Source organism: Pyxicephalus adspersus, chromosome 2 (assembly GCF_032062135.1).
Source record: "Pyxicephalus adspersus chromosome 2, UCB_Pads_2.0, whole genome shotgun sequence".
NCBI lineage: Eukaryota > Metazoa > Chordata > Amphibia > Anura > Pyxicephalidae > Pyxicephalus > Pyxicephalus adspersus.
The window spans coordinates 140,255,776-140,263,529 of record NC_092859.1 but is presented as its reverse complement, the minus strand read 5'-3'; the positions used below and the strand labels follow the sequence as shown (position 1 = coordinate 140,263,529).

The 7,754-nt window shown below is 38.5% G+C and overlaps 1 protein-coding gene across 1 annotated transcript in view; it reads left to right on the top strand.

The window, feature by feature from the left end:
* The first annotated feature begins 393 nt into the window (after window positions 1-393).
* The window catches only part of LRRC28 (leucine rich repeat containing 28), a 36,972-nt gene continuing 29,611 nt past the window's right edge, over window positions 394-7,754 (top strand). The window contains exon 1 of the mRNA XM_072402666.1: window positions 394-537. The gene's annotated coding sequence lies outside the window, so the exon portion shown is untranslated. The remainder of the gene's footprint in view (window positions 538-7,754) is intronic.

Here is a 7,754-nt window from a genome sequence, read left to right as displayed (position 1 = left end):
GGGAATTCTGGGTCTTGTAGTTTACACGGGAATGGATACTTTTCTGGGGCTGTGTGTAAGGGATATGTAACGGGTTCATGTGGTACATAAGGAGGTGCGAAAGGTCTATTGGCCGTCAGGGGGCGCACTATTCCAATATACAAGGTAGAAACATAGGATACAATATTTTTATATTCTGCCAATGAGTAAAGCTATACGGCGGCGTATCTAGTGGGTGTGTCACCATGTTTATTCTCTTCATCGTTAGAGTAAATGCTATTTGGAGTCTCATACTATCTCACAGATTCTGTCCAATAAAAGGCTCCCAAACAAACCAGCATTAGCCTATAGGAGACGGGCAGAACCCTAGTCGTAGCCAATGGCTGTTTTTTCTTGTCAACCTGCGTCGTGTGATCTTTAACACAATTGGCCGCGAGTGATCAGGCCCACTTTGCGTTCCAAGCAATCGGAATAAGGTGCATCCCCCAAGGCCAATCAGGATGAGTGTTTCATGGCTGCAGCTGCTTTATCAGTGTGGAGTTGAGGAGCGGAGGAGAGGTGAGTGAAGCTGTGTGAGAGGAGTGTGGGGACCGGAGGTGAGGGGGTCACCTGCTATGGTCAGGGTACGGTGGCTGCAGCGTCCCCTACAGCTAGGCCTTGTGTGAGGGATGACAGGTTGAGGCTCCATAGTTGTCACATTGGTTCTCTCCCTGGTAATGTCACCCTGTACAATCTATATTCAAGGACCAAACCCACCTCCCCCCTCCAGGACCTTCCTAGGTCACATGTAGAAATGTGAAATAATACGATTTAGTAATTATGTTTCTTTTGTTGCTGCAAATTGTTATATTGTATCAGATAGTGATGGGTGAGCTGCAGGGTATTATTCACATTATTATTCACCATTTATTCACTTATACCCCTTTTGCTTCTAAACTATGCAGCTCACATGTGGTAAAATGCACAATTCTGACATAAGGATGATATAAAATCTATATTATGTAATTATCATGTATTTATATAGCACCAACATAAGACGTAGCGCTGTACATATCCATGTTGCTAAATGTCCCTCACAATCTAATGTCCCAGAGTAACACAATCCAAGGCCAATATTGGGCAGACGTCTAATAACTTATTAAAGGGAGTAAACTCAAAATCCCCCAAAGCACACAGTCGGTCAGTCTCTTCCATCGGGTCCCGCATTGTCCCGGCATCTGTCTTTGTGCCGGTGCTCCGGGCACCGCCATCTTCTTCCTTGTCTTTCTTCCTACATCATCCGACTTGGGCGTGAAATCCTGTGACGTAGGTTGGAAAAACAGTTGCCGAACTCCCTGCACATGTGTGAGATCAGCAATTTTTTTCACAAAAAGGCTCCACAAAAAGGAGCACACAAGAGCTTCCGGGGGTTTCGTGACACAGGTATTCTGGGAGGCTTTGCGCTCCCATTCATTCTTGATCGCCTAGGCGATTGGGAATTAGGGGGCAGTGCGGCACCCTTTTTTTATGGTAATGCCAATAAAAAAAATTAAAAAAAAATGAATTTTTTTTTATATTAAAGGGTTGTCTACCCTTTTATGTAAAGTGAAAATTCGTAGTTTAGGAACGCTAATATGTTTTTGGAATGTGGAAGGACACCCGCACAAACTCCATGCAGATGGCATCCTGGAAGAGATTTGAACCTAGCAGTGCAAGACAAAAGATTTTGCCACAGAGCCACCATATACATTTATTCCTGCAGAAGAAAGAATATATGATGCACAACATTTGTGCAAAAATGGGCTCTATTTATAACAGGGAATCTGACTTTTAACTGAAACATTCTCAAATTCAGAATCTTCCAGGTCTATTTGTTTTAATAACAGTAATTGATTCTATTTACCTAAAACAAATCCCACTTTTTATATAAAATAAGAAAGTTTGATCACATTGGGCTTTATTTACAAAACGTTGAATCTGTCATCTGCTGAAACATTTCCTGGTGGAGAATCAATTACTGTCATTGAAACATATGGACCTGGAAGATTCTACAGCAGGGAATGTTTCAGTGAATGTCAGATTCGATGTTTTGTAAATAAAGCCCAATGTGATTGTGCATACTACTAACTTTCCTATTTTATTTAAAAAGTTAGATTGTTTTAGGTGAATAAATAACAAACCCATCAAGCAAAAAAAACGGCGTGCAAATCCCTCCACAGTTCTTGTCCCACTTACATTTCTGACCTGATAGAAAAATATTCCCCCAGCTGCTCTCTCCGCTCCTCCAATGGAGTAGGGCTGAATGAAATGAATAAACTTTCAGGGACAGCCTGGAAGAGGGGTTCCTTCCATGCAAAAGTAAGCAGGATGAACCTTTGTGGCTCAGCCTAGCCAGGACTTTGGGCTCAGCCGGCTGTCGGACCTGGAGCTGTTTTGGAGTTTGTACAGTGACTAGTCGTCCGTTTATGATGAGCCTATCTTATTTACCTAGAGATTGGTAAGAGTGGAGCTGCATTACTTGACGCTGTGGAGCTTTGCTCCAGTTTGAGTGTTCGAGGTAGACTGACATAGCAGGCGGCTTGGAGTTAACGTCATGTCAATGTCTGAAAGGTGTAACTTTCAGTACAGAAATTTTCTCATGAGTAAAACAATATATGGTTCTTGCCTCCCCAGTGACAAAACCAGCTTCCTCCTGCACTTCCTTTACTTTCAGTAGTTCCCTAGACTGCTAGAATTGACTGAGAAGGTGTGAATCTCAACCACACCATAAGAGAGAGCCATCACCAGCTTCCAGCATCGGCCGGGGTTAATCTGGGCAACACCAAAAAGAAGCCATCACCGGCATCCGGAGCATCTCTGTAGGGGGGTGTGCTACAATCCTAATGCACAAAATTGTGAAACTCTACTTTCTGAGTTATCATAATGTGAAAATGTCATACTGTTGCAACCCTGTTCTGTGGTCAGTTATCCTAAATATGGAAACAGGGTCAGCAAGATAGCCAGGCATTTTCTTTTTTTTTTTTCAGATGGAGAGGTCAGCAATGATATCAATGTTCTTCATGACATTTTCACGTTGAACACTTGCTGTAAGAATTAGTTTAGCTGCTAATGTTGGTTTATTCTTCCAAGAAGACTAGTTACCTGGCTGTTACATTGATCCAACATCTTCAATACTAATCAAGTCTCCAACCATGAAAGATAAGAACTTGATTAGAATTGGTTTTCTTTGCAGTATAATTTGGTTCTGTTCAGAGGTCTCTTTAAATGTTACTTTCACATACAAACTGTGAACTGTGAAACTCATTTTACTAATTTACATTTTTGGTACTAAACATTGTGAATATCATTTGGATTGCAAATACCTGGAAAATTAAACAAAAAACTAGGGAATTTCACATTTGTTTGTATTGCCAAATGTCATCTTATTTTGTAGAGCAATAGAAGCATGGAATGTGTTACCTGAGATGTTTCGGTCTTTTGGATTTTAAAGTACATGTTCAAGGCTTTGGAGTTAAACCAATCGTAATTATATAGGTGTTCATTTATTTCCGATGCATGGCTCCCTGTATCCACAGTGGCTCAGGGGTTAGCACTCTGGCCTAGGAGTGCTGGGTCCCAGGTTTCAATCTCGGCCAAGACATCATCTGCATGGAGTTTGCAGGTTCTCCCCATATCTGCGTTGGTTTCCTCCCACATTTCAAAAACATGCAGTTAGGTTTATCGGCTTCCACCCAAAACTGACCTTAAACTGTATTAAAACATATGACTATGGTAGGGACATTAGATTGTGAGCCCCTTTGAGTGGCAGTTAGTCACATGACTATAGACTTTTTACAGCGCTGCGTAATATGTTGGCATATATGAATACTGTGTAGTAATAATAATAATATTACATTTCCTAAATGTCTGGGAATCTGCCTGTGTACTAATTCAGGCATTATGAACCCTATAGATCAGCAAATTGAATATCCACTATCTATTATAGGGCTTAGATAGGTCCTATCCATCTTTAAGAGAAAGTTTTTCCCAGAATAGAAGCTGGAGGGCTGACCGCTACCTCTGTAACAAAAAAAAAAAAAAAGATGTGTTATCTGGCAAAATGAAAATTGGGGTTGCAATGCATAAAGTAATACATTGCTCCTTATTACTAAAAGAAAGCAGAATGCAAAGTAAAAGGGAACAAGGTTGCTATGTGGGTGGGACAGGGTACATACTAAAAAGGGGTCCTTCTATATAGATAGATTCAATAGATGAATTAACAAGGCTCAAAAATGTTGTGATCAACCATAACTAATGCAGATGAACACTGAGGAGATACTCTTACACCATCTGCTTGTAATGCTAGTTCAGTTCTCTGTAGAAGGGAGCGTCACCATACATTTGGACAGAACCAGCTGTCTTTTGATGTATAATTGGGACCAGAGTAGTGTGGGTTTTTTTTTTTTGGTGTAGATAGTTTTTCCCCAACTCCTTTAAAGTTAAAACAAAAGGGTATAGTTGTCCTCAATGCAGAGGACAGATTACTATGTTGCTTTTTCATTGATATTCACAAAAACAAACAAAGAATCGTAGGACTTTTCATGCAGTAATATATAAAGAGTGCTACATAAATGCAAATTTTAAAATGTTATTAAAAACATACATATTTAAAATATTAACATTTATTTTCTATATTCCATAAAAGTGCAACAGTGTAAAAACCATTTCACTATTCCGGTGTATAACTCCTGACAAATAGGGGATTCTAGTTCATATTATTTTCTCTACGCGTTTCGCAGAACCCCAGTCTGCTTCCTCAGGATAGATTTTTGTTTGTAGCTCTCCACTTCCTTCATGCATTGAGATATACCCGTGATGCCTCCCATATACACATTGTAAGATGAAGGATGGAAGCGATATGCATTGAATACGGATAAGTAGCCATAAGCACTGGGGTTTGAAGTGTTTGTGAGGGTCTAGAAGCCTGGTCAAACGTGGATACTGGGTAACATTGAGTATTGAGATCGCAATTATGGAAAAATAATGGCTGCAGTATGCGTATTGTTTTTGATTACACATTCCATCCCTTTGCCTTGTGGCATTCAGACATCACGGGTATATCTCATTGCATGAAGGATGGAGAGCGCTACAAACATAAATATCTCCTGAGGAAGCGGACTGGGGTTCCGCGAAACGCGTGGAGAACATTAAATGAACACGAGTCCCCCATTTGTCGCGATTTATACCCTGAAATGGTGAAATAGTTTTTATACTTTTCTACTTTTATAGAATATAGAAAATAAACATTATTATTTTAAATATGTATGTTTTTTTTAATAAAATTTCAAAATTTGCATTTATGTAGCATTCTTTATAATTTACTGTCTGAAAAGCCCTACGATTTTTTATTTGTTTTTTGTGTTTATTAATTTAGTGGCAGTTGTTGAGATAATAACCAGGTGGAAGAAATTACTTTTGTATGTACTTTTTCTTAGATATTGCTATTTTTGGCAACGTCTTTGTATTTTTTGTTACAGTTTTACCAATAAGAACCGTGTAATGCTCAGTGAAATATATCATTTTCCTGCACTAGTTTGCATTAGTTTTGTTTGACTCCAATGCAATACATGAAGTCGGTGTGCAATATATAAGCAATGACAGTTGTATACTGTATATCAATTCTGTGGCATGTAACCATATTGTTCCTGTTTAATGCTACCGATCTTTTTTTTTCTCTGCAAACCTAGCCAATAATACCTTATATACGCAAACAGTATTTTTAGAATAGTACAAACAGTAGGAAGTTAAAAAGTATGTACATTTTTTGGGTTAGATTACAGTCATGTAAATTTTTATGGGTATTTTATTATTTTATGGGTTTATGGGTAATTTGTAAAGAACTTTTAAACATAAGAAGTGTCTTAGATTGTATGGACATGCATCCAAAATTATCTGTGACTTGTCAGATTGTTTCATGTGCCTGATATAATAATAAACCTATTATTTTCTTTAGAGGAGATTTTTAGTTAAAAAGTAAGTAACAATTCATTAGAATACAAAAAAAAATTTTTTTTTACATAACTATTTTACATAATTGAAGAAAAACAGGAATTGTTGGTTTGCATATATTACAGTATATGTTCAAACTGGCAAACTGCATCAAACAGATCCTTCTTAAGCTAGTCTGCTGGCCTGCTCTACTTTGTAAAATGCAAATAAATACTTCCACATAGAATAATTTAATAGGTAATACAAGGTTATAGTGCCAATAGCTAAAGAAAATGGTCCTGATTTGTTAAAGTTCTCCAAGGCTGGAGAGGATACACTTTCATCAGTGAAGCTGAGTGATCCAGCAAACCTGGAATGGGTTTGTTAAAGTCAAATGCTATTTATTAGCAAACGTTTTAAATTCTTGGAACTTTTCCATTCCAGGTTTTTTTTGGATCATCTAGGTTCATTGATAAAAGTGTATCCTCTTCAGTCTTGGGGAGCTTTAATAAATCAAGGCCAATGTGTCAATAGTATATATAAATATTATATTAATCAGGCTTTTAACACTCTGAAAAAGTAGATATGAGCAATGGCAGCCTCCACAGTCCTCTGTAATTTGGTGTGTGCAGCCTGGCATGCTGGGCTGGGTCTGCTATTTGTTGGACACCTATGTGGATTTATGGGCAGTGGGGTGCCAATAATTTAAATGTTGCCATTGTTTCATTTCCTATAACCTAAATAAGAGGATAATGCAAATTCATGTGAAATGATCTCATTGTGACAGTACAGGTCCCCAGGTTACATACGACATAGGGACTGCAGGTTTGTTGTTAAGTTGAACTTGTATGTATGTCGGAGCAGGTAATTTATTTTATTAAATTTAATTAGGACGGATGTTTGTCTCAACATATTATTAGGCAGCGTGATGTCAGTTACTGTATAAAATCCTCACTGTGAGTTGATCACAAACAAAGTAAAAAAAAAACTTTATGGATCCTAGACATTCATTAACTTCTGGAGCAAGCTGTGCTTTGATATGAAAAAAGAAACAACTGCAGAGTTTGTCTTAGCCATTAAAGTGTTATGAGTTGTTGCTCAGCTGTGTTTAGACAAAGATTTCTTCAGCAAGTTATGCAAACCGCCCCCCTACCTCCATCAAGCCTCGGTCCTGCACACTAGCGAGCAGGGAAGCCCCATTCGTATCTAGGAGTCGTCCATATGACAGATGACATTAACTCGGGGACTACCTGTACTATATAATCTGGAGGGGAGATGACATTGTCAGTGACTACCGATATGAAGGCAGGCAAGGCTTATAAAACTGCCACTAACCACTAGGGGTCGTGGGTTTAAATTTGCACTGCCCCTGACCACTGCGGGCTCAAAGATTGAATAGTACACAAGGGATACCAATGTAAGGGGTTAATGTTGTAGCCAACTACACCATCATTGCAGCCACCAACATTATTGTGAAGGGGTTATTATTGTGACCACTGACACTTATACTGGAAGGGTATTAGTGTGTCCATTGACATTAATGCAGGGGGTTAGTATAGCTGCCACGGACACAAATTCTGGGGACTATTAAAAAATTCCTTGACACCATTACTATTTATTTATTGGTATTATTGCAGCCATTGACACTGATGCTAGAATTTACTATTACTGCCAGTGGCACCGGACTCTTTTTAATCTGCAAAAATTGCTAATTTTGGGGTGATTTTTAATGTGATCACCACTATTACTGCTGTATCTCTCCCTTACGCTATCTATAGGTTTTAAAAAATTACTTTGAAACTCAATTTATAAAACAGGGAATATAACAT